The sequence below is a fragment of the Panthera tigris genome, chromosome X (genome assembly GCF_018350195.1).
Source record: "Panthera tigris isolate Pti1 chromosome X, P.tigris_Pti1_mat1.1, whole genome shotgun sequence".
In the NCBI taxonomy this organism is placed as follows: Eukaryota; Metazoa; Chordata; class Mammalia; order Carnivora; family Felidae; genus Panthera; species Panthera tigris.
In genome coordinates, this window is record NC_056677.1 from 101,239,243 (window position 1) to 101,266,847 (window position 27,605).

Here is a 27,605-nt window from a genome sequence, read left to right on the forward strand (position 1 = left end):
TTTACTTCCACTGCTTAGTCTAAGCCTCATCACCTTGAAAGAGGACTTCAACTACCTCCATTTTGACCTTAAACTTTCTAATTGATTAAATTCTTTCCAGCTTATCTCTTAACTCAGGCAAAAGACCCGGTGGGCAAAGCATCCCGTGATGGGAACTGAAATTACCCCCTAAAGCAATAAGGACTGCCCTGACGCCAGCAAGACCCCTTAAATCCCAAGACAACAATCGACCTGACCTTTCCTGCCCACCTGCACGTACCCACTGACCTTTGTCTCACATTTTCCTTATATGAACCTGGAAGGATTTTCAGCACTGGACACAGTCTTGGAGACATTAGTCCACTGTCTTCCCGGTGTTGGCCTCACTGAGATGGATTCCTTTCTAGTTTCATCGCCAGTGCCTTCGGATTTTGTTAGAGGCAAGTGCTGAACTTGGTCTGTTTGGGATCCTCAGCGCCAGTTGCCCTTGTGCCCATGCACCCTGGCTACAACCTTTTAGATTGTCTATCCCTTTCCGATCCGTCATCCAGAGACGTCTTTCTAAAATGTCAAACTGAGCATGTTGCGTCCATGGCACACCGTTGCCTATAGGTACCAAGCTCCCTCCTTTACATGGGCATTCCAAGGGGCCCCTGTGATCTGGATCCTGCATACATCTCCAGCATAAACTTCTCCAGCTCTCCTTTTAACAGAGCTCTCTGCCCTCCACTTCCTAGTCGTTAGCCAAACGATTTGTAGTTCCAGGAGGAGAGGGGCTCTCTCTTGTGACTTTCTGTGCCTTTGTTCACACTCCTCCCAGAGTAAAGTTCTTTATCTTTTGTTTGCCTAATGAACACTATGTAATTTCAACTCTTACCTTCCTTATAAAGCCTTTTCTAACTCATGCCCACATTCACCTTTGTACACACATTCTATTTCGTCAATCTTCTGTAGTAGCACCTATAACACTTGATTGGATTTATTTGATCCTGACTATCTTTTCTTAACAGGTTGCAAGCTCTTTGAGGTCAAGCACCATGAATTATTCATCTTTGTGTCTCCAGCCCCTAGCCTATTCTGTGTCTGGCACATGGGAGGTACTCAGTAAATACTATTGAATGAAGAACAGTTGTAACTAAAATTGTCCAGATAGCTACTGTCCCGTACGTAGCCACTCGCCACATATAGGTATTTACATTTATATTTTAATTAAAATGAAAAATGAGGTTCTTCAGTCACACTGGCCACATTTCAAGTGCTCAGTAGCTACTTGTGTGTATCATACTGGACAGCCCAGATAACAGAAATTTCCATCATCGCAAAAGGTCCTAATACATAGTGCTGATCTGGAAAATTCTTTATTTTCCTGTTTCAATTTAATAAACATTGATTTTCTGCTATAGGCTAACATTTGTGCTAGGCGTGGTGGTTATCGCAAATGTGAACAAAACGTGAATACTATTATGATTATTTGCAAGGCATTTGAAATCTGGTAGGAGGAAGCCTTGTAAAATGAGAGAGATTATTTCCATATTGGGACATCAGGGAAGGCTTCATGGAGATTTTCTCATTTAAACTGGGCATTTAAGGATGGAGAGTATTTGAGTAGGGCAAATCTTAGGAAAGGAGAGAAAATAGTGTGAGCAAATGTACAGAGGTGGGAAAGTACTAGGAAAATGGGAAGTAATTTAGTTCCCTTAGAATATATGGTATATGAGCTGGGAGTAGTCGTTTAGTTTATTAATTCATTCCTCGAATCATTCAACAAATAGTTTTTGAGCACCTATCCTGTTTCAGGCTCTATACTAGGTCCTGGAGGGGTGCCTGGCTGGCTCAGTTCCTACAGCACAGAACTTGATCTCAGGGTCGTGAATTCAAGCCCATGTTGGGAGTGGAGCCTATTTTTAAAAAGAAAAAAAAATGTATATATATATATCACACACATACACACATACATACTGAGTGCTGGGGATAAACAGAGACTATACAGACATTGCCCCAGCAGAGTTCACAGTTATGAGTGATGAGATTTGGATAAAACTATGGAAGGCACTGAAAACTACCCTAGAGAGTTTGTACTTTGCTCCTCTGGCCCTCACACTCAAAGTGCGGACTTTAGACCAGCAGCATGGGCTGGGCATGACCTGCGAGTTTGTTAGAAATGCAGAATCTCAGGTCCCACCCTAACCTCAAACCTACTGAATCAGAATTTGCACTTTAGCAAGATCTCCAGATTATCCTCAAGCACGTTAACGTTTGAGGAGCATTGTTGTAGGCCAACTGAGCCAATAAGAGTGTATGCAAGTGAATGAATTAAAGTAAAGGAGTAAGGACGTAGGAAGTAAGTAAGCATAAAAGTAGGAAGTGAGGTGGTATTCTAATCAGTATTGGGTTGAAAGCAAAAGAAACTGGACGTGGGCCTATTACTGTAGAATGAGATGAGAAATGGGAGGGGTTGGATGTGAGAGACAATCAATCTTTTGTATACAGGCACAGCTTCCGCTCCATGAACTCATACTGGAAATATTGTCTGTTATTCAAAGTGAAAAAAAATCAGCAAATTCAATAATATGGTATCTGAGATGTCTTAGAAGGTGCCAGCTATTCGTTTTAGAAAAGGCTTATTGGTATGTCTACTTCCTGTTGACGCCACAGGTCCATAGTGTACTCCCGAGTGTCAAAGTATCAGGCCCTTAATCTTATACAAGTTCATACAGGGATTATGATAAGGAATTCAGAAATTAAATCACTATATCAAAGTTCACAAAAAGCTGATTTATAAACGAGAAATTCAATTGATATAAATTTTTAAAAAACATTTTTTAATGTTTGTTTATTTTTGAGAGAAAGACAGAGAGAGACAGAGAGAGAGAGAGAGAGAGAGTGGAGGAGGGGCAGAGAGAGAGGGAGACACAGAATCTGAGGCAGGCTCCAGGCTCTGAGCTGTCACCAGAGCCCAACTCCGGGCTCAAACCTACCAACTGCAAGATCATGACCTGAGCGGACGTTGGAAGCTTAACCAACTGAGCCACGCAGGCACCCCTAGAAGCTCAATTTATTAATTTACAATGGAGTAATTACCTTTCCACTAGCCAGAACTGTCTTTTATTACCAGCATTAAAATTTTTAAAAGTTTTTATTTATTTATTCATTTATGTGATCTCTACACTCAACGTGGGGCTTGAACTCATGACCCTGAGATCAAGAGTCCCATGCTCCACCGACTGGGCCAGCCAGGTGCCCCTAGGTGTATTACAATTTCTTTAACCAATTTCCTTAAATGATGCCATTTCTATTTTCAGTTTCTCTTTATTACAAAGCTACACAGATCTTTGTGTAATTTATACAAGCATCTATGTATGATAGATTCCTAGAAATAGAAATGGCAGGTTAATTTTACATCTTGTATGCTATGAGATACTTTTTAAAAAAATGTTTATTTATTTTGAAAGAGAGAGAGAGAGAGCGAGCGTGAGCGGGGGAGCGGCAGAGAGAGCTGGAGACAGAGAATCCCAAGTAGGCTCCAGCTGTCAGCACAAAGCCCAAAGAGGGGCTCAATCCAGAGTTGAAAGCTTAACTCACAGAGCCACCCAGGCACCCCTGGGATACTTTCTTTTTTAATGTTTATTTATTTTTGAGAGGGAGGGAGGGGGAGAGGGGGAGAGAGAGAGAGAGAGAGAGAGAGAGAGAGAGAGAGAGAACGAGCGGGGGAGGGGTAGAGAGAGAGGGAGACCCAGAATCTGAAGCAGGCTCCAGGCTCTGAGCTGTCAGCACGGAGCCCCACTCTGGGCTGGAACTCAAGAACCATGAGATCATGACCTGAGCTGTAGTCGGATGCTTAACAAACTGAGCCACCCAGGTGCCCCTGAGATATTTTGTTTTTAAACAATTCCCACCAATGGTACGTGAGAATTCTTAGTGCTTCACCAATACTGAGTACTATCAAAAACTTTTAATCTCTGGGGCACCCGGGTGACTCAGTCGGTTAAGCGTCCGACTTCAACCTAGGTCATGATCTCACCATTCCCGACTTCGAGCCCCTCATCAGCCTCTGTGCTGACAGCTCAGAGCCTGGAGCCTGTTTGAGATTTTGTGTCTCTCTTTCTCTCTCTCTCCCCTCCCCCATTCACACTCTGTCTCTCTCAAAAATAGACATTAAAAAAAATTTAAAAAATTTTAATCTTTGCCAACCTGGTAGGTATTTAGTTTGCATGTCTTAGTGGCGGATGAAGTTCGGCACCGTTTTATGTATTTATCAGTCATCTGCATTTCTTTTCCAGCAAGTTGACTCTTTATATTCTTTCCCCGTTTTTTAAAAAATTTTTTCAAAATTAAAAAAGAATTTTTTTCTGAGACAGAGAGCACGCACGCGGGGAGGGGCAGAGAGAGAGGGGAACAGAGGATCCAAAGCAGGCTCTGCGCTGACGGCAAGCCTGATGCGGGGCTCAAACTCACGAGGAACCATGAGATCATGAGCTGAGCCGAAACTGGATGCTCAACTGGCCGAGCCACCCAGGCGCCCCCTTTCTCCACTTTTCTATTGGACCATTTTTATCTTGTTGATTTGTGCAAGTTCTTCATATGTGTCATGCCTTTCTCATTCATGTAGCAAATATAGTCTGCTCATACTTTATCTTTTGACTTTGTTTATTGTACCTTGCTATACATAATTTTAAATTTCTGTGGGCTCAAATTTATTCACCTTCAGGCTTCTGGATTTTAGTTCACATTTAGAATGGTGTTAGAAAATACAGAGTATATATACATGCTGCCTAGAGTAGGAGACTATCTAGAAAATTTAAATTATAATCAGAAGCTTGTTCCATTGGTATAGATGGAGTTAAAGAGAGCTGTGGAATGCTTTATTTAGATTGTGGTAAGATAGGAAGATTATCTCTGCTACCCCGTGGGGTATGCATTTCTAGTGACCAGAATATTTTTGCATCAAATAGTGTCTTGTCCCTTAAATAGCATCAAATGTTCTAAGTATTCAACTTTCCTTTTTCTTATTTCTCATCAAGCACTGAAAGTTTCTGCTATTACAATATTATCTCATGGAGGAAAGCTTTTTTTTTTTTTAATGAAGGCTATGTTACAAATAATTAGATTAAAGCTTATTTTACATCAGTTACATATTTCATTTGGTGGCATTTTCTCACTTTGTCCTCAAATTCAAAGGGTTCCCTTTTTGGTCTCTCGGTACCCTATGAAATACATTTCACTTCTTAGGACAGGACTGGGGCACACAGCACTGTAATCTGTACATATTGAAAGCTCAATAAATATTCTTGTGAATAAGCTCTAGAAAAAAAGAGGCTACTGTGAAACACTCAAACATCAGTACAAATTCGCTATAAAATTTTCTTCAGATGTTATACCAGTTAGTTACTGGTTTTCTTCAATGGTATTTTTCACAAGATGAAAGAAAGTTTACTAAACAGAGGAAGTTTTCAATGTTTTTTCAAGGTATAAAATTGTTTAAAGTCTCAGTTGCTACATAGACAATAAGAATATGAATTTACAAAATAGGTGAAAAACTGTTTGCACCATGTACTATAAATGTGACGTTTGGAGCAGAAAATCAGTAGTTTTCAGCTAATACTAAGACAGGAAATAATTTAATATCAATTGATAGTAAATTGGCACAATTGAACTAAATTAATGTAAAATGATTTGGTACAGAGCCCAATTTTTCTATTACTTTAAGTGGAATTTTGCATTAACTTATGTAACTGTAAATTTTCCACTACTCCCTATTTAATGTTCTAGCTGCATCATTCCATAACTTGAATCTATTAAAAACTGTATAACATTCTACCAAAGATGGTCTATAAATGAAATGGAAATTTATTTTGAATAGTATTCCACTCTCCAAAGCTTTAGAGGTAAGTAAAAACGTCTCGGATTTTATTTGTTATTGATATTTAGACGTTTCTGTTTAACTTTTATTGTTCAGTTGATTAAATATACCATAACTCTTTTTTAAAGTTGCAGAAAAAAAAACAGTAAGCACACAGAATGGGAGAGAAACTAAGGCCTGTTGGAATATATTTTGAGGACTGAAATTAATCATTATATTCCATTAGGAATGCTTTGAAGGTGACATCGGGTGAAATCTCCTCGATTTACACGGGGCTTTCGTCATTTCTCATTTGGAAAATTTGTCAGTAACATTTACATTTATTCCTTTTCTTGTAACTAAAAGGTAATTCAGTATCAAAGGAATACTCTAACCAAAATTTTTTAAAAAGAAAGAGGAACGACGTGCCTTTAACTACACACTATTGTGGGAACCTGGGAACTTCTATAACAGCAATGGAGACACGGTAATAGGTCACTTCTTCCTGTCCTAGGAAAAGCGGCGCTTCGGAGGGGACAGGGCCTCCCTGAGTTTTTCTCCCCAGCGTAGAGAGTTCTAGGTGGTCAAAGGTCCGGGACGCTGGATTCGAAACAAACAAAAAGATAAAAAGGGTGATAAAGACTGGAGTTAACAGGGGGGGGTCAAAGGAACGTAAGGGCTCCTTTCGCATTTCAAACACCTTGGGATAGGGCAGGACAAGGAGGAACCAAAATTCTTAACAAAGTCGTGAGGCAGCCCTGTCCCACGTTTCCAGGAAGACAGTGGATCAGCGGGGAAGGCGGGGGAGGACGGGGAAAGACCGGGCAGGTCCCTCTCGACTCCTTTAGCCCAAATTTTTGATTTCCCTCCACTTCGCTCCGTCCCGTTTCCTCCCCCCACCCCCGCCCCAAGAGTCGAGAATAAATTGGTCGAGCGCCCGGCCTAGCCTAGTAGCCCAGTTCCTTAAATCTCTTAGACCCTAGAGGGGGAGAGACCACATTTTCTGGGAGACGGGAATAGTGGGCTGCAAAGAAAAAAAAAAAAATTTTTTTTTTCTCCAGTGTCAAGTCTTCCCGGTGAAAAATCGGCTCGCTTTCTCTCCACAGCCGAAGCAAAAAAGCAAAAACAGAAACTCAAAAAGCGAAGCCCCTGAATCACTTAGGATCAGGTGCCAGAGTTCCGCGAGTAGACTTCTTTCGGTGGGAAGGGGTAGGGACCGCGGGGGAAAAGAAGGTCCCGGAACTAGGGCGGAAGGCCCCTCGCTGGGGCGTGCCAGAGGAGGGGACAGGGAAGGGTGATGCCCGGCTGGGCTGCCAACCTCGGGCTGCGCTCGGGGCGCAGGAGTCCGGGGGACGAGTCCCGCGCGACCCCGGTTTCCGATTTCCCACGGCCCGGGGCTCTGCCGGACATTCCTAACGACCTCCTTTCGACCCCCCAAATTAAAGAGAGAGGAAACGCGGCGCGATCGGGTCCGCGGCGGAAGCGCGGCCAAACGAATGAGTAAGTCAGGCGCGGGCACGGAACCTTGTTTACCCCACTCGGCGGCGCGCCCCTGCGGGCGCCTCGTTTGCAGGCGGCGTCGGAGACGCTGAACCCGGGAGGCAGTCGGCCACGATTGGTCGTTGATAGGGAGGAGGACGCTGGGAGACAAGCGTTGCAGTGCCAGCTCGCTGCCGCTAGATGCCGCTCCCTCCCAACAGGAGCCGAGCGCGGGTTCGTGGCCGACAGATGGCGCCTGCGCGTTCCATTCGCCTCCAAGTCGCCGAAGAGCGAACACCCCAAACAATCCCGAAGCGCCACCAAAAAAAAAAAAAAAAAAAAAAAAAAAAAAAAGAAAAAAAAAAGAAAAAAAAAAAACCCGCCGGATCCGACCGCCACTTTCAAAACCCCCCACCGCTCTAGAACCGCGGGAGCTTCCGTCCCTGAGTAGAATTCGAGGGTGTAAAGAAGAGGAAGGGGAAAATATCTTGTACCAGCCCAGGGGTGAAGAAGCCCCCGGCCTGAGAAAGAAGGAAGGAGGAGTGGGGGAGGCGAACAGTCTCGTTGCTGCCTCTGTGTACGCTGAGGGGGGAGGTAAGTTATAAAATGGCGGAGGCGAAGCTTCTAGAAGTTTGGAGGGGCACCCGGAGGGCGCGGGGCCCACCGTGAGGTGTGTATGGTTGAAGCAGGGCGCGAGAGAAGAGTTGGGAGGGAAAGAGAATGGGCACTCTGTTGCCACTTAATTTCCCCTCTACTCCCTTTGCCCCCAGCGGGGCCAGCCATGGAGCGGGTGGCCAAGTCAAGACGGGGAGAAGCCTCCCCGTCCCCGCGTAACCCCCAACCCTTCTTTCTGCCTTCTCCCCCCAAGTGGCCACCTCAACACTACCAAGGAACTTCCAGCCCCCCTTCCTCCCTACCTCCTACTCCTAGAGTGGCTTTCTACTGCACGACTCTTCTTTTCGACTACCCTCGCTGAAGATTTTCTCTTCCTTCCCTCGCCCAACTCTCCCTCGGGGCCTCCACGGAGACCCCCCCCCCCCATGGGTGGCCCAAAATGGAGAACGCGGAGCAGCGCAAGATGGAGGCTCCGCTTCTCTGTGTTGCATTAGATTTAGGTGCCTTTTCTCCGGCAGGCTCTTAAGCCTGGGAGAGCCCAAACTGGAGGTGGGGTGGGGTGCGAGCCATAGTCGGGGGAGGAAAGCCGGGGAGGCTGTGGCTGGGGTGGGGGAGAGCGCGGTATCGTGGAGAGGGGAAGGAAGAGAGCAAAATGGTGGTGCTGGGAACCTAGGGGGGAGGGGAGAAGCGGAGGCTCAGTTGTGTATATTTGGGCCTCGGACCGAGGGAGGCGAGGGAAAATCTACTCTGATCACACCCCTCCCTCGTGCCCCCTCCCTTCTCCCTTCCCCTCTTTCCTTTCCTCCCTCCCTCCGCTCCCTCCCTCTCTTCCTCCCTTCCTAGAGAGGGAACAACATTCATGTGACGGGCCCCTCTGCTTCTCCCCCGCCCCATCATCTCCAGCGCGTGGTGGGGGAACTGCTTGGGAAAGCGATTGGCATCGATCTCTCCATCCCTTCCGAGGCCCGACTTCGGTCAGTTTTCTTCGGGCAACAATTTTATAAATAGGCTGGGGTCTGGCAGTGTTGGCCCCCGCGTGCAGACCTTGCCCCGAAGGGGGCCCTGCCTGCCTGGCATGGGAGGAGGGGGGAAGGGCGGGAGTGGAAGGCTGTTTGTTGGGGGGTTTTGGCGCCACTTTTGTTTTAGTTTTAGTGCTGCTTTTCGTTCCCACCCCCACCCGCACTGTCTTTCTCAAGGCACGAACTGAGCTGATCCTTGCCCCAGGTAGGCAGCTTCTGTTTTTTCTCTCTACACTTTTATTCTTGCTTGGGGTTGACTTTCTTTTTTCTTCTGTCGCGTACCCGGTGATCTGTGGCCGGCGATTTTAGCACGAAAAGGGTCTGATGGGCCATAGGAGAGAGAAGGTGTGGGAAACAGCATCAAGTAGTTCCGCAAAACTTTGAGCCCCGTTCCCATTTTCTTCTGGCCTACATTCGTAAACGTATTGTTGATTTCTGCCTTTTTTTTTTTCCTCGTCGCGAGAAGGTCTTGTTTTGCCTTTAGTTTTTTATAAACCGCTGTACTTTCGACATTTAGTTTCCGCTCTCCCTTGGTGTGTATGTCATTTTATTTTTAATCCTGAACTATAATGGGTTTTATCGTGAGATTTTTCATGCTGCAGTGTTCAGCTTTAATTTTTAATATTGCATTAGTAGTTTCATCCGGTTTGTGAGACTTTCTCCTGCGTGGCCTAGAAATGTTTTATATCTTGTTGCCTACCACCCTTTCCTACCGTCTCCCTCCTTTCTCTCGGATGGTTTCTTAATTGAGGGTCATGGTGTTTGATTAAATGGTTATTTACAGTTTACACGATATATCTATTAGAAACTTTTGATCTGTGGGATTAGGTTTAAGTAAACGAAAAGCTTGTGTTGCTTTGAAATGGTTCCTTAAAATGCGCGGGCCGCCCCCCCTCCCCTTGGTAAAGCCCCATCTTCCCCTCATACTGGAGTGTAAATTCCATACCCCTTTTCTCCCACGGACCGCCGTATTTCACGGCAGCCACACCCTGTATTTGTCTCTGTGGATTGGACTCATTATCAGCTTAATTTAGTGACTCTTAAACCACCATGATGGGACTTGCTTAAGCACGAAGCTTCTTTTCCTGTTTAGTCCTAGTGGTTAGTGTCGAAAGAGGAATAATCGAGGTTTCTTGATGAAACCTGGTGCGGTCCAACCTCTGCCTTTTTTCTGTTGTCTTTTTTCCTACTCCGGGCTGTTGGCGGTGTCAGCACCGCTGCTGGGGGCGGGGGTGGAGGGGAGAAAGAGTCGGGTTACCGAAGTGCGTCATTCCTGGCTCTAGCAGGGCCTGCTCGGGAGCTGCTGGTGTTTGTTACTGTCCTCGCAGCACTTTCCTGCCAACCTTCTCTCTCTGCGTATTGGTTAGGAGCAAGAGCAGGAGGCGGTCTTCTAATTCTATCTGTAGCCTAGCGCGTTGCGTTTCAGGGTATATGTGAACTTATTAAAAAAAAAAAAAAACCTGGGCCCTGGAAAGTGGATATACATTTCTGTTTAACGACATACAATTCAGGTAGTTTAGACTTGCTTTCATATATTTTCCAATGAACGGTGGGGTTAATTTTGAACATTTTAAAACGCTTACGTTAAAATGCCTGGTTTTCTTTTTACATTGATATCAATCTGTAATTAGGGATCAGAAGGACCAGTTAAGGCATAAGCATTCAGCGGTTTTTCAAGTGGTTGAATTGTAATTTTATGACACATTATGTTAAATAGTCTGTTTTTTTTTTTTTTTCGTTTTGAGCCGAGGTGCTATATGAATGTAAGCTAATTGCAGATATTTAAGTTCGTTTTCACCACCTATTCCTATTTCTCCTTTTAGGTATAATTTTAAATATGCCTTTTGGATTTATGGACTTTATTAAAATTCTTAAAGATGGCTATTTCTTTGTTTTTAACTGAATTCTTAAATTTGCAAGTAGTTGTTTTAGGGTGACAGTCACTGTTAAATTCTTCTTACTAGTCTTTGATACTTTAGCATCTTTGGGGTTTTTTTCAGGGTACTTACCGAGCACAGTGTCTTCTTAATTCTTTTCTGAAGATAATAATTGGAAGAGAGAGTGGTGGGAGGTAGAGATGAAACAAGAGTGGCCTTGAGTTGATCGTAGCTGGATGAGTACAGGGGAGCTTATTGTACTATTATTCTCTCTACTTTTTTGTGCGTACTTGAAAATTTCCACAATTAAAAAAATTGTAAGAAAAAATTTCAAATTGGCCTGCAATTTTGATGTGATGGCATACATTTGTATTTACCTATCAGTTATCTGCGTGGAAAACTTGGCCTTTTGCATAAGTAATTACACAATGCCTGATATACAAACTTTCAAAAAAATATTTAATTTGAACCAGTATAGAATAAGCAGTATAAATACTTACAAATCGGTTGAACTCTATATGTTTGTAACTTAGTCTGAATGTATTCTACTTTTAGTTTCTTTTTTAATCCTTTGAAAACGGGAAAATTCCATTCTCAGATTTTGTAAATTTTGCTTGTTGTCTATTTCATTAAGTTGGGGTTACAGTGAGTCAGTATGAAAGGGATTTACTATTAATAGGAGGGGCTTTGGCAGTTGCAGTAAGTGACAGTGGAAGGGATTCGGGTGCCCTAGGGCGCATTCCTGGTAGGAACATAGAGGTAGGAGTTGAATTCAGTTTCAGTATTTGGTGTTTAATGAATGGGTAGAGACTAGGATTGGAAAGGAAATGTACTTATTAGCCATTCTTTCCTACTGTGAAATAACTATAGCATTCTAAGGTTATCAGAGACTGGCAGTGGGGGTGGGGTGGGTTCTTAAAAAAAAACTGATATGAAAATGAACATTTACTTATAAAGTGACTTAAATCGCACTCCTCACTTTAAGGATTTAGTGTTGTAGTTAAAAGTCGGTATGTAAAATATTCTAATGTTTTTCTATTAAGGCCATTCTGACCATTACCCATCAACAGTAAAAGTGCATTGCAATTAAAATCCTCAGTTTCCTTAATTAATATATTTGTGAATTGCTTCTACATTCTTTGAAGGTAAGTGCCTTATTTTCTGCAATTTTGTGTTGTTCAGTGTCAGGCTTTTTACCCCTATGAGATGTATTTTTTTTAAGATTTTATTTTTAAGTAATCTCTACATCCAACATGGGGCTTGAACCCACAACCCCAAGATCGAGTCACATGCTTCACCAACTGAGCCAGCCAGGTGCTCCGGATGTATTTTTGAATATGTCAAAGTTCTAAAGGAAATCCAAAATAATGGATATTTAAGTTTTATGTTGGGTGAAGTGTGTTCCCTCATCATTATTAAAACAAAATTCCACCCTAGTCTAGGAAGATATTTCATAACTGTTAATATTAGTCTGTGTATTCATATGCAAATTTTAGCTTTAAGAATGTTATGAGAAGACAGATGACATTTTTTGAATTCTTGTATGCAAATAATCTTAAGTAGATGATGAAGATTGTGGCTTCAGATTTATTGTGGAAGGCCACAGCTAAACTACTAAGCCAACAAATTACGAGTTTTGTAACTTTGAAGTGTATTTAGTAAGGATTATTAATTTTTAAAATTTTATTTATTTTTTAAAATAAATAATCTCTACACCCAACATGGGGCTTGAACTCACAAGATCTAGAGTCGCATGCTCTTCTGACTGAACCAGCCAGGTGCCCAGTTAGGATATTTTTTAAAGCCCAAACACTAAAGATTTGAATGAAATTAAGTCTTGCATTTCTTTTTCATAATTTTCTTTATCGATCTTACATTATTGACTTTGGTGGTTGTCTGAGGACCTGTGTATTAAAATGGGTGGGGAGAAGTGGGGAGTAGGCTCAGGCTCAAATAAATTATCTTTTGGGAATATAGCATTAGATGTGAAAATATGCCTTGGACGGTTTAGTAGTGCTTAATATTCTGCATGTTTAACTGATGCCACCCACAGTCATGTGTGGGAAGAGAGTAAACAGTGAATAGTGTATTCTTTTTGCTTTGGGCTCTATAATAGATGGAAGACTTCAGTTTTTGATGCTGCAAGTTAACTTTTAATTTAGAATTTACATTAAATGGACACCTGGACACTTGGGTGGCTCACTTGGTTAAGTGGCCAACGTGGGCTCAGGCCATGATCTCATCATGAGTTCAAGCCCCACATAGGACTTGGCTGCTGTCAACACAGAGCCTGCTTCAGATCCTCTATCCCCCTCTCTCTGCCCTTTCTCTGCTTGTGCACACTGTCTCTCTCAAAAATAAATAAACTTTGAGAAGAAAATTTATGTTAAATGGACACCATGATCTGTTTATTACATCCTAGCGGGATAAGATTCATATCTCTTTAATATTGTGACTTTTGTGTCTCACATGTTTAAAAACAACAACCGGGTCTTATATTATTAGCACTTTGAAATTGCTATTCGTAGGTTATTCAGATACTTGAAATGACAGCTCATTGTACAGTGGAGCACTATTGTATACCCATTTTGGAAATTGGGGAAGCTTAGCAAAGGAAAGGGATAGTCCCAGTTAGCTATGGGTATCAGTATATCCTGAAATGTGATTAATCATTGGAGAATAAAGAAACTTTAAAGATACAGGCAAATATAAAAGTTCTTTACATTTTCCTTTTGTAGTTTTCTACATCTGATACATGCATTGAACTTTTAATTTGTGGCTCAATACTGTCCCTGTATAATAATTCTCTGTGTCTCTGGCTATCATGAGCAGTGGTTATTGCATGTTTCTGTTTGGTAAAGATAATGTGAGAAAAAATTGTCAGATTTTTTTTTAACATATCCTGGGTTGCCTGCTTTGCATTTAATTGAACCAAATTTTATATTCCTTCTGTGTAAGTGGTGTTGCTTGTGGAGTCTTAATTTTTGAATATGTGCATTAAAAAAACCCCTACATCTCTAGCAGCTGTGGTGATCTGCTCCCTGAACTGTGTTCTTAATGTATGCTTGCTATAGTTCCATCTTTGATACTAACCAGAAAAAAACAAGAAGTCTTTACATATGGTTAGTCAAGAGATTATTGAACTTGTTTTACACTCCTCATTCCTCCAAAGGAAGGGAGGGTGAGTAATGTCAGTGCTCTGTTCTTTTTTATTATTTGATTGGAAAATGCATTACTAGGATTGATGAGACCAACTAGAGAGATATCTGTAAGTTCTGAATAATCTAATGTAAACTCAAAGTAAAACTCTTTTATAATGTCAGAATGTTAGAGGGGGAAGAAGTAAGTCTTGTTTACACTAAAATTTTGCATGCACAACATTTGTTGTAATTGGATTTGACCTCTAACTTGTTGAATCTTGAGATATTCTAAGAAAGAAACTTAATTTAGTGTACTTTTAAGTTCCTTTTGAATGCCAATAACTGTTTTAACATTTATTGTTTTATCTTCTCAGCTGCCTTGCATGATAGGTGGTTATTATCATTTCACAGATGGGAAAATTGAGGCTCTCAAAGAATAAATGACTTGTCACATAATAATTGACAGCCTGAATTTACACCCAAAGTAATTTGGCCTGAAAACCTTTGTGTGTGTACTTTTTTTAAGTTCAGTAGTTTCCCTTAACTGGTTTAGGTCTTGGGTTATTTATCACCAGAAAGCATGCCTCATTTTAATATTACAAAATGAAGATTTCTTTTTCACATACAGTGCAAGGGAAATACAGATTTTTACACAGGGTTAGATGAGTTGTTGCCCGATGAAGGGTCTAAATTGTGTTTTACGCTAAAAGATAGTTGAAAGAAATCTGAGCCTTGGTTTTGTTTGTGTGTGCTCATTATACAAAAGTTAATGTGATAACATGTTGAGTTATAGTTTTGACTTTTTGGGGGTAGGGGTCATACTATGGTAGATAGAATGGTTTCACTGAAAAATTTTTCCCTTATGTCATTTATGTTCTATACAGAATGGAAGCTAAGTGTGTCTGAGAATAGTTCCCCAGTCATTCAGCTTGTTTATTGAGTGGTTTAGATTTGAAATAAAAATTTATGCAACTTTTGTAGTTCACTGCTCTGATTGATTCTGTAAGGGGATTTTGTTGTTATTTAATGGTACCTTAAAAATACTCTTTCCTCCTGAGTGTTAATATCTTCTCTGTTTGCTTCTAATTTCTAGTTCATCTTTTCACTTTATTAAATTTTCTTGTTCTAATTTGTATCAGGTAATAGTTAATATTGGTGACCTGGATTATTAGTAGGTTCATTAGTCTCAGCTTTCTTTGCTTTTTCCTTCTTGCTTTTCATAAACTACAACTAGAACTTTTCTTATCCGAAGGACTGCTAGATGTTGGATATCTGGCCTAAGATAAATTAGTGGAGATGAAGTAAAACAATGTATAATGTTTTTCATAGCCATGAGTGCAATTTATATGTTTTATGTTAATTATTCCCTTATTTTGTGGGAGTGATGCAGTCTTCTATCCAGATTTCTTTGTTCAGTATTGAGTCTTTTCATCCATATTTTCCCCTTTTGTACTCCAAGAATACCAAGACCCTGGTGTTCTACAACGGAATTATGCCCCAAGACATCCATTGTACACAATGAATTAGTTTCTCTCCTGTGTATCTAGGAAGATACTAGTTTTGTACCATTCTTGGGAGAATTCAGGAAATTGTCACTCACATCATTTTCTGAGTTCTGTGGTTAACCTTGTGGAACCCTGGATGAGAAGGGCTGCTAGAATATTAAGGGACTTGGTTTGGTGCTAAGCAGTTTTACTTTTCACAGTTAACTTTCCTGTCAGTAACCCTAATATAGCTCTACTAAAACTTTTGTATGATAAAATGTGAATGTAATTGATAATATTGTCATCTCTGTGGCATAAGTTGGATAAATTGGTTAGTGTTGATTTCAAGCAGTTAGTGCTACTTAGTTGTTTCAAAGAATTGAATGTGGGAAGTTGAATAATTTTATTTGTAAAAAGGAATATTGTAGGAGCACTGTTCCTTATACAAGTCAAAACTTAAAGTTTTTTTTTTTTAATGTTTGTTTACTTTTGAGAGAGGGAGGGAGAGAGAGAGACGTGAGCAGGGGAGGGGCAGAGAGAGAGGGAGACACAGAATCTGAAGCAGGCTCCAGGCTCTGAGCTGTCAGCACAGACCCCGATGCGGGGCTCAAACCCACCAGACGTGAGATAATGATCTGAGCCAAAGTCGGACACTTAACCGACTGAGCCACCCAGGCGTGGCAGTGCCTCTCAAAACTTGTTTTTTAAGTTTATTTATTTTGAGAGAGAGCGTGTGCATGTGAGAGCGGGGGAAGGGGGGAGAGAGGGAGAGAGAGAATCCCAAGCAGGTCCCGCGCTGTCAATGCAGAGCTCGACGTGGGGCTCTATGTCACAAACTGTGAGACTATGACCTGAGCTGAAATCAAGAGTCAAACGCTTAACCAACTGGGCCATCCAGGCGCCCCTCAATTCAAAACTTCTTATAAAGTATTTGATGGTGACTAACATTAGGAATAGTTAACACTAACTGAATTCTTAACTCTGTGTCAGACACTGTTATAAATGCTTTACATTGCATTACCTCTCTTAATCTTCATAACCCTGTTACCCATTATCCTATAATTTATTGCTCAAATCAGGATACTTTTTAAAAAAGTTTATTATTTTGAGAGAGAGAATGCAAGTGGGGAAGGGGCAGAGAGAGAGGGGGAGAGAATCCCAAGCATGCTCTGCGCTGTGAGTGCTGAGCCTGAGGCAGGGCTCAAACCCACAAACCAGGAGATCATGACCTGAGCTGAAATCAAGAGTCAGACACCTAACTTGATTGAGCCACCCCAGCATACTTAGGAGAATGAAAGGGGACTCTAACTAGATGGCATTCTGGGATAATAGTATAAATGGGAACTGTCCCAGAGAAGCTAGGATATATGACATCCCTAATGAATACCCCATTTTTCAAGAGGAAACCTTGCCTAATTAGTAAGTGGTAGGAAGGGATTCACAGCCTCTACAATTTATTTGGGCATGAAAGTGATTTAATTACTTTAAACGGCCATATTCTGAGAGTTTGTTATTTTTACTTGGAGGAATTTCTGTTGGTGTGGGGTTGACAGTAAAAGACGAGAGACAGTGTTTTTAAAATTCTACCCAGGAGAATTTCCAGTTGGCTTTTTTCAAGTGACTATTGGACTTTTGAGTCACTGTTAAAAAAAAAAATAGCTTCTGAGGTCCACTGAAATAAAAGGAAAAAACCAAGATAACTACTTTTACTGTTTGAAATCTGTAAACAGATTTTCTTACATTTTACTCAGACTTCCTTTACTGTTTTCTAGGGAGGAAATGTTAATTGTATGCTTTTTCATGGAGGTTTTTATGTGGGAAATTTCTTAGAAGAAAAGTGAGAGAGAAATAATTTTGTGACTAGGGAGAAGTGGTGTTAGAAAAGAAAGAAAAACTTACAGGTTAGAGACTTATTTGAAGTTAAATTGATTCTGTAACATAATTTGAGAGTTGTCTTGTAGAGTTTGAAGTGTCATTTCATAAAATTAATAGTTCTCTTTTATTTTGATGACTTTTGTAGTTGCCTTATATTCCCGCCTGTTTATATTTGTGGTACATCCCCCCCCCCAAAAAAAAAAAATGATTATTGTAGGTGAATTCAAACATTTGGAGAAATGAATTCAGCATAATTGCAGATTATACTCTATTGTAAACGAAAATTCCCTCCCCACCCTTTTTAGTGGGGGTGAGTGGCAGAGAGCTGATCTTAAGAGGACTTTAGGTTTTTTCATATTTGGCTATTTTGATATTTTGTTGAGGAATTTGTGTGTTTTTTTATCCCTTGGCTAGTTTACTTTTGGAGGTTTTGTGGGTGTCAATATCTTATAAACAACTGCATGGTTAGTAAGTAGGTCTGTTTAGTTTTGTAAATCTTTTCTTTAATTCATTAAAAGCTATCATGAAATTGGAAGTGGGGGGATCGCCTGGGTGGCTCAGATGGTTGAGGATCTGACTCTTCATTTTGGCTCAGGTCATGATCCCAGCATCGTAGGATTGAGGAGCTCTGCATCCAGCTCTGTGCTGAATGTGGAGCCTGCTTAAGATTCTCTGTCTCCCTCCCTCTCTCTCTCTCTCTCTCTCTCTCTCCCTCTCCCTCCCCTCTCCCTCTCCCCCTCCCCTTCTTCCCCCCCCCCCATGCTCTTTCTGAAAAAACAACAACAACAAATACAAACCACTATGTACTGGGATTACTATATATAAAAGAATATTATTAGGCCAAAACCAATAGTCATCAATGCAGGTTTTATTTTTTTTTGATACAGTGCTCTTTATTTGAGATAGTGACAAGTATTTTTTTAAGACTTTATTTTTAAGTAATCTCTGCACCTAAAGTGGTATTCAAACTCCCAACTCCAAGATCAAGAGTTGCTTGCTCTACCAGCGGAGCCAGCCAGGCACCCTGGTGACAAGTATTTTTAAGGACTACTTTGAAAAGTTTTTGGAGAAAAAACAATTGACTTTAAAAACATTTTTTTAAATGTTTATTTATTTTTGAAAGAGAGAGAGAGACAGAGAGTGACTGGGGGAGAAGCAGAGACACACACACACACACACACACACACACACACACACACACACACACACACACGACCCAAAGTAGGTTCCAGGCTCTGAGCTGTCAGCACAGAGCCTGATGTGGGACTTGAACTCACAAACTGTGAGATCACTACCTGAGCCGAAGCCAGACGCTCAACCTACTGAGCCACTCAGGCACCTCAACAATTGAGGACTTGTAAGTGTAGCCTTAGAATGCTTCAGTTTTTGGTGGTGGTTAATAAACTAAATTAGGGGCACCTGGATGGCTCAGTCGGCTGGGCATCCGACTTTGGCCTAGGTCATGATCTTGCAATTTGTGAGTTCGAGCCCCATGTCAGGCTCTGTGCTGACAGCTCGGAGCCTGGAGCCTGCTTCGGATTCTGTGTCTCCCTCTCTCTTTGCTCCTCCCCTGCTCATGCTGTCTCTGTCTCTCAAAAATAAATAAATGTTCAAAAAAGTTAAAAAACAAAACTAAATTAAAAGAGACCACGATCATCTCCTATAACTAGTTACTGTTATCCAAAAGTTGAGACCTAAATGATGTTATGGTGTTGTGTAAAAGCAAAAGAGGCAATCAGTAGTCACTGTTATATGGCATTCTTTTGTGTCTTTATTTCATGTTGTAAATGCTTGCTTTTAAATAGGAATTTTGGGGTGCCTGACTGGCTCAGGTGGAAGAGCATGTGACTCTTCCAGGGTCTTTCAGGGTCGTGTGTTTGAGTCCCATGTTGGGTGTAGAGATTACTTAAAAATAAACTTAAAAAAAGGGATTTAAAGTTATGCATGTTTGTGTTTATCTTTTTTTTAAATTTTTTTTAACATTTATTTATTTTTGAGACAGAGAGAGACAGAGCATGAACGGGGGAGGGTCAGAGAGAGGGAGACACAGAACCTGAAACAGGTTCCAGGCTCTGAGCTGTCAGCACAGAGCCCGACTCGGGACTCGGGCTCAAACTCACGGACCGCGAGGTCATGACCTGAGTCGAAGTCGGCCGCTTAACCGTCTGAGCCACTCAGGCGCCCCTGTGTTTAACTTTTTGACTTTGAATTCTTTGTTAGAATGTTAGCTTGAAATGTCTTCATAGCACTATATGATACTCATTAAATTCATTCTCTGAATATGATATACATGATTTAGGTTTGGTGTATTTGAAGTATTTCCATTACAGGATTGGGATGTATGATACCCTCTTTTCTTGCATTTCTAATCATTTTCCCTTTTTCAAAAGCAAGGAGAATTTTTCCACACTTACCAGTGTGTCCACTGCCTTGTACCTAATTTGCAAACTTTGTGGCAACTAGAATATTATTACAAAGAACATGTTTAATATCCTCTTCCTAAAAAATGCCTTTTTTTGTGGTTTAAAGAAATAGTATTAAAGATAGGAACATGAACCTTTGAGAATTTCCCTTTTACACTAAAGAAATAACGAAAATGTAGGAAATATTAGCAAAGCCGTAATATTTTTCCTTTGGGATATATCCCTCCCTGTTTCCACTACTCATTCAGGCCAAAAGGCATTCCTCAGACTTTATTCCTGGCAGGAGAATTGAGGAAGTGGTGGTAGCCATGGTTGGCAGGGAAGCAGAAGCATGAAGGTATGTTTTTGAAAAGCAAATTTGTCAATGATAAATGGATTTTTCCAGCTCTGTGTATATGTACTTTTTTGAGTTTTGATTAAATATCAATGCATAAAGTGCTACCATTCATTGAGGAATATTCAGTAGTTGCATTCATATTACGGTGTTCTAAATATACTTGAAAAATTTCAGAGGGATTATTTGGACAATATGGCATTATATTAGAAAAGATTCTTTAGTAGGAAATTAGTTCCTAAACTTTTGAAGTTAGATTGAAACAGGTATCTAGGTTGCTGCAGAAAAATAGCAAATCTAACATGAGAGCTAATTATATGTGTGTGTATAAATATATAGTGTTTAAATGTACAATATTGGTGAATATTCATTTATCTCTTATAAGTAGATTGTTAACTTTTTCATTATCTCTTATAAGTAGATTGTTAATTTCTTCTGACTACGAATTGTGTTTTTATCTAATTTTGAATCCTTGTGTCATGTACTATATGTTATACAGATTCTCAAGTGAAAATTGAATTAAACCTTAGGTTTTCTAGAAATTTAACCCTGCATTATAATTACATTATGAATATTCACATTAAGGGGCTGTATGTTGGAAGAGAAGTAGTTAATTTCCTCTAGTTGGCTTTGCCTTAATGAGAAATCTTAAGTTTGTATAGAATATCATTACCACATCTACTACGTGGCAAGTTGTACATTCCCTAACATTGACTTTTTTTATTTCTTACAACATCCTGTGAGGCAGTTGGTGGTATTTTCATTTACTGAGGTTCCAGAATGGTTAAGTGACTTACCTAAGTTCACTCAGCTAGTAAGTGGCAGAGCCTACTTTTGAATACAGTTCTTTCTGCCTGATTCCAGCATACAGTACTTCTTTACATGGTGATACACTGCCTCCCAGTGGGCTGATTTATAGATTTCATAGTGATAATTTTTTGGGGGAAAGAGAATAAAAGGAGACAATAATTGGGGTGCCTGGCTGGCCCAATTGGTAGAGCATGCAACTCTTCATCTTGAGGTCATGAGTTCAAGCCCCACGTTGGGCATGGAGCCTACTTAAAATAAATAATTTTTTTTTTAAAGAGACAGTAATCCTGAATTGTTGAGACTGAGGAGGAAGTTAAATTTCTCAAAGTAGCTAGGGAACTTTTGGAAATAAAGTAGGAGCAAGGCTTTTTTTTCTGCTTTGAGAATTAAAAATGCGTGAATTTTTTTAAAATTCCAGTATAATTAACAGTGTTCTATTAGTTTCAGGTGTATAATATATTGACTCCACAATCTATACGTTACCCGGTGCCCATCACAATAAGTGTACTCTTTTTTTTTTTTTTTAACGTTTATTCATTTTTGAGAGAGAGAGGTTGACAGAGTGTGAGCAGGGGAAGGGTAGGGAGAGGAGGAGACGCAGAATCTGAAGCAGGCTCCAGGCTCCCAGCTGTCAGCACAGAGCCTGACTTGGACCTTGACCTCACGAACCGTGAGATCATGACCTGAGCCGAAGTCGGATGCTTAACCGACTGAGCCACCCAGGTGCCCCACAATAAGTGTACTCTTAATCCCCTTTACCTATTTCACCCATCCCCCTATCAACCTCCCCTCTGGTAACCATCTGTTCTCTATATTTAAGAGTCAATTTTTTAAAACTTTTATTTTTGAGGGGCGCCTGGGTGGCTCAGTCGGTTAAGCGTCCGACTTCGGCTCAGGTCGTGATCTCACGGTCTGTGAGTTCGAGCCCTGCATTGGGCTCTGTGCTGACAGCTCAGAGCCTGGAGCCCGTTTCAGATTCTGTGTCTTCCTCTCTCTCTGACCCTCACCTGCTCATGCTCTGTCTCTCTCTGTCTCAAAAATAAATAAACGTTAAAAAAAATTAAAAAAAAAATAAAATAAAACTTTTATTTTTGAGAAAGTGAGAACGTGAGTGCAGGGAGGGTAGAGAGAGGGAGAGAGAGAGAATCCCAAGCAGGCTCTGGGCTGTCAGTGCAGAGCCCAATGAGGGGTTCAGTCTCACAAACTGTGAGATCATGACTTGAGCTGAAATCGGGAGTTGGACGCTTAATGGACTGAGCCAGCTAGGTGCCCCTAAGAGTCTGGGTTTTTTTTTGTTTGTCTGTCTCTTTTTTTCTTTGTTTTGTTTCTGAAATTTCACGTATGAGTGAAATCATGGTATTTGTCTTTTCTGACTGACTTCACTTAGCATTATATTCTCTAGATCCATGTTGTTGCAAATGGCAAGATTTCATTCTTTATGATTAGTATTTCATTGTGTGTGTGTACACACCACGTCTTTTTTTTTTTAAGAATTTACTTAATATTTAAAGTAATCTCTACACCCAATATGGGGCTCAAACTTAACCCCGAGATGAAGAATCACATGCTCCACTGATTGAGCCAGCCAGGTGCCCCTCTATCACATCTTAATCCGTTCATCTATCGATGGACACTTGGGTGCTTCCATATGTTGGCTATTTTAAATAAGACTGCAATAAACATAGGGGTGCATATTCCAATTAGTGTTTTTTTAAAATGTTTATTTTTGAAAGAGAGGTTTTTTTTTTAAATGTTTCTTTTTGAGAGAGAGAGAGAGAAAGAGAGCATGTGTGCACATGCACAAGTGCGGGAGGGGCAGAGAGAGACAGGGACAGAGGATCCAGAGCAGACTCCATGCTTGACAGCAGCAAGCCCAATGTGGGGTTCAAACTCAGGAGCTGTGAGATATGACCTGAGCCGAAGTTGGATGGATGCTCAACTGACTGAGCCACCCAGCCACCCCTCTGATTAGTTTTTTTGTAATCTTTGGGTAAATACCCAGTAGTAGAACTATTGGATCATATGGCAATTCTATTCTTTTTTTTGAGGAACCTCTATACTATTTTGCACAGTGGCTGCACCAGTTTGCATTCCTACCACCAATGATCAAGGATGCCTTTTTCTCTACATCCTTGCTAACACTTGCTGTTTCTTGTGTTTTTTAAACTAAACTCTACTCCTGATGTGGGGCTTGAACTCATGACCCCTAAGATCAAGAGTTACCTGCTCTACCGACTGAGCCAGCCAGGCATGCCGTTTCTTGTATTTTTGATTTTGGAGAAAGGCTTATTTTCTACCAGTAGTTGATAGAGGATAAATCATTCTTAGTCTGAAGTTACATGTGATGTTTCATATTTTATAATAAGTGTTGAATAGTACCTAGAAGAGCATTGGATGGGGGGGAAGATGATAAAGTTTATTATATTGTATTTGTTTTAATCCTCAGTAAAATGACATCTGAATTAATTTTAAGAAATTAAACTTGCTATAAACTATGAAATAAAATGTTATCTAAAGCATTGTTGGCACATATCTTACTACTAGTGTTCCTACTAAAGGACAATAATACTAATAGGAAAAATCTGTTCAGGTAAATTGGTTTAAGTCCAGGCAACATTATAATGCCACTTTGTGGTAGTGTGTGTGTGTGTGTGTGTGTGTGTGTGTGTGTGTGTGGTGGTTTTTTTTTTTTCTTCATTTTTTCCTGTCTCCATTTTCTGCTGCTTTTCCACTTCTGGTGTCTTTATGATTTCTAAAATTCAGCATGGGAAGTGGAAACATTTTGATGATTTTTAAAAAAAAGATTTATACTATTACTACTACTAACACTACATAACCAAATGCTGCGCACTGAGATAGAAATGATATCAGAAAGTAACCCATTTAATTCTCCCAACAACCCTGTGAAGTAGGTACTATTATTATTTCCTGTTTACAGTTGAGGAAACAGAGGTGCAAAGCAAAAATGTAAATTGCCCAAGGGCACTTACCTAGGAAGTGGTGGAGCTTTGATGTGAACCCAGGCAGTCGGGCTATAGAGTCCATGTTCTTAAGCACCATACTGCTGATTGGTTGACAGTAATGTGAAAGGTTTCCTCATCTTGGTTGCGATTTATTTATTTATTTATTTATTTGGAGATGGAGATAGCACAAGTAGGGGAGGGGCAAAGAGAGAGAGAGAGAATCCCAAGCAGGCTCCGTGCCTCTAGTGTAGAGCCTGACACAGGGCTTGAACTCATGAAACTGGTGAGATCATAACCTGAGCCAAAATCAAGAGTGAGAAGCTTAACTGACTGAGCCACCCAGGCACCCCTTGGCTGTGTATTATTTTAAGTCATTTCTTTAGTTGTAGAGTGTTTCTTCATCCTCATAGGAATTTTAGGTGTCCAGAGGATTGGACAAATTTCTGATTCTCAGGTTTCCCAGCTGTAAAAGAAGTAATGCTATCTGATTTATGTTATTATGGGGATTATATAACAGTACTTTTTCTGAGTGTTTCTGTGTGCCTGACAATATGCTGAGGGTTTTGCTGGTATGTAATAATTTCATGTATTGAGTACATTCCATGGGTCAGATATTTGATGTAATATACTACCTTTACTTGTATGGTGTAGGGGATGTTATATACCCAGTTTACAGATTGGAAAACTGAGGCCTAAAGAAATTAAGTAATTTGCCCAAATAATTTGGTTCTTACCTCAAGGCCTTTGTATTTGCTGGTCCCTTTGCCTGGCTTGGTTCATTTCATCAGGACACATTTTGCTCAAGTAATTAGCCTTTCGGTGTAGCATTCCTTGGTCATGTTCTGTAAAGTAATATTCTTTGCCCCCAGCATTCACTTTCCTCCTTACTCTGCTTTCTTCTCTGTGTGGCTCTTTTCACCATCAAACACAACTTTACATGATTTGTCCCTTTTCTGCCTTCACTCCAGCACTTAGAACAGTGCTTGGGACATACATAGTAGGTTGTATAAATATTTGAGTGGATGCATTATGTGGTATCGTGAGATTATAGACTGCATTTGTGAGCTGATCCTAAATTAAACTGATTTAATCTTAATGGGCCAAGATGCCCATTCCCTGGAGTAAAGAAGTGCTGTGGCATGTGCTTGGGCCTGTTCTGGGGTGGGAGTAGGGAGATAGCAGAGTCTTTAGTAGTTTTAGAAGCCTTTTCTCATGAATTGCCTTCAATTCCAGGAGGAGTATGTGCACTCAGCTCAGTTTCTAGGTTCTGTGAAGCCTTTTATCTCTTAGTAGAGGTCTGCCTTCCAGCTTCTTCTTACGGTCTTAACTTTCAATCCCTCATTTTGCCTAAAGATTTGTTCATTGAGCTTTTATAGTGCATTTGTAATGAATGCAGTATGGAGCTAGATATGAAGTAAGGAGTTGGCTTCAGAGAGGAGGATTCCTAGCTTTGCCACTTACAATTTAGTAGGAGATAACATACATACACACATACGTACATATGAGTGTATGTTTAAAAAACCGCCATGTATTGAAACTTTCAATAATGATATTTTAGTTAATATTTTGATAGCACATAAGTCATTATTTTATGATGTTCTGGAATGCATACCTCTTTCTTTGTTTCTACTTCTTGAAAAATTTCTTGCAATAATTTATGTAGTTGGAACACAGTAGTGATAATATTGTACTGTGCTCTTGCATTTAAATGGTAGCTGATTTTGGAGAGAAAGAGATGAATTATATTTTAGATACTTCAACCTTAGGCTGATATTATGCAACTGGAGTTCAGTAGATAGAAGAGCAGGAAATATATGTTAGGGATTCCTATGCATAGAGTACATTGGCTTTTAGAGGGGAGAACTTATAAACAGGAGCAGAGGGTCAGGGGTGAAAATTTCATTGTTAATTGGACAGGAGCAAGAAGTAGGACCATTGATACAGAGTGGTCAGGGAGATAGGAGAAAATCTAGGAAAATGTAGAATAAAATCCGTAAATATCTGAAATGTGAAAAGAATCCATTTCTCATCTGGGAGATGCTTTTAAATTGTATACAGTATAAAAACTTGTTCCAATTGTGTCAAGTTGAAATTCTCTTTAAAGCTGATATAATCAATGGTTATCCTCATGTAGATTGTTTTCTTTGTGGCATCTCTTGGGAGTTGGGTTCTTCTTGTACACTGGGTCCCAGGTTACCAAGAATAACACTAAGCTGTGAAGTGGTCTGGGACAAGAAGGGAGGGCATACCTGGCTTACTTCTTTCTAAAAATTCAGTGGAATTATTTTGTCTTTTTAAAAAATGTTTATTTTTGAGAGAGGGAGAGTGGAGGAGGGGTAGAGAGAGAGAATCTCAAAGCAGGCTCTGCACTGTCAGCACAGAGCCCGACATGGGGCTTGATCTCACGAACCGTGAGATCATGACCTGAGCTGAAATTAAGAGCCCGATGTTCAACCGACTAAGCCACCTGAGCACCTCTTGGAATTATTTTGTATGAAACATTTATGTTAGTGTGGATAATCAAAGAATTGATTGTTCTTGTATGTGAGGTATGATAGTTACGATTGGATATGTTGGAGTCGATTTTTAAAAAAATTTTAAATGTTTATTATTGAGAGACAGAGACAGCATGAGCATGGGGGGGCAGAGAGACAGGGAGACACAGAATCCAATGCAGGCTCCAGGCTCTGAGCCGTCAGCACAGAGCCCGACGCAGGGCTTGAACTCACCGCGAGATCATGACCTGAGCCAAAGTCAGACACTCAACCGACTGAGCCACCCAGGCACCACTGTTAGAGTCTATTTAAAAGGAAAGCCTTTTTTTCTTTGTTTCCTCTGTACTTCTATGTGAAATAAAGTTTGTAGATAATCACTTCAGTTTTCTTCAAGTTTTTGGAAAAGCTATTTTGGGTAGAAATAACGCCAGGCTGAGTATCTTGTAGGATCTTCTCACTTTTCTGCTTCTTGGGATAACATTTCAAAGAAAAATTATTGATCTGAAAAACTACCCAAATTCTAATACTTATTATTTCATTCCAAAAATACTTTTTCTTGGTGAACTTACATTTTACCATTTTAAGTGTACAGTTCAGTGGCGTTAAGTACATTCACATTGTTGTGCAGGTATTACCACCATCCAGCGCCAATGTTATTTCATCATCCCGTAATGAAACTCTGTACCCATGAAACAACTCCCTCAGACAGTCCCTGATAAACCAGTGCTCTCCTTTGTGTCTATGTATTTGACTATTCTAGGTACCTCATGTAAAGGGAAACGGAATATATGTCCTTTTGTGACTGACTTCTTTCACTTGTCATAATGTTTTCAAGCTTCCATCTATTTTGCAGGATGTGTCAGAATTTCCTTCCCAATTGAAGGCTGAATAATATTCCATTGTGTATATATAACACATTTTGTTCATTCATCCATGATGGACATTTGGGTTGCTTCCACCTTTTGACTATTGGGAATAATGCTCCTGTGAATATGGGTGTACAGATACCTGTTTGAATCCTTACTTTCAGTTCCTTGGCTTATATACCCAGAAGTACAATTGCTCCACAAATATTTGAGTGTCCAGTATGTGGCAGGCACTGTGCTAAGCACTGGAGATAAAGCAGTGACCCTGGTCCCTGCCCTCAAAGAATTTAGTCTACTGTTGGTAAAAGATATTAAATCAGTTAAAATTAAGTATATTAAGTGTTACAAAAGGACAAGTACAGAGTGCCATGTGTATGTTTTATACGGTTGTAGTAATATATATATTA

General features: G+C 40.4%; 2 protein-coding genes across 9 annotated transcripts in view; both read left to right on the top strand.

Moving 5' to 3' along the window:
• Positions 1 to 6,157, top strand: part of LOC102957920 (X-linked inhibitor of apoptosis) — an 86,976-nt gene extending 80,819 nt beyond the window's left edge. The window contains exon 10 of the transcript XR_006213363.1: positions 6,066 to 6,157. The gene's annotated coding sequence lies outside the window, so the exon portion shown is untranslated. The remainder of the gene's footprint in view (positions 1 to 6,065) is intronic.
• Positions 6,158 to 7,675: 1,518 nt separating this feature from the next.
• The window catches only part of STAG2 (stromal antigen 2), a 137,536-nt gene continuing 117,606 nt past the window's right edge, over positions 7,676 to 27,605 (top strand). For 4 of the 8 annotated variants that reach the window (XM_042973900.1, XM_042973907.1, XM_042973908.1 and 1 more), the window contains exon 1: positions 7,676 to 7,891. The gene's annotated coding sequence lies outside the window, so the exon portion shown is untranslated. Of the gene's footprint in view, positions 7,892 to 7,942; positions 7,968 to 8,545; positions 9,137 to 11,851; positions 11,954 to 27,605 lie in introns of those variants that run through there. The other 4 variants (XM_042973901.1, XM_042973902.1, XM_042973905.1 and 1 more) reach the window with 3 other exon arrangements.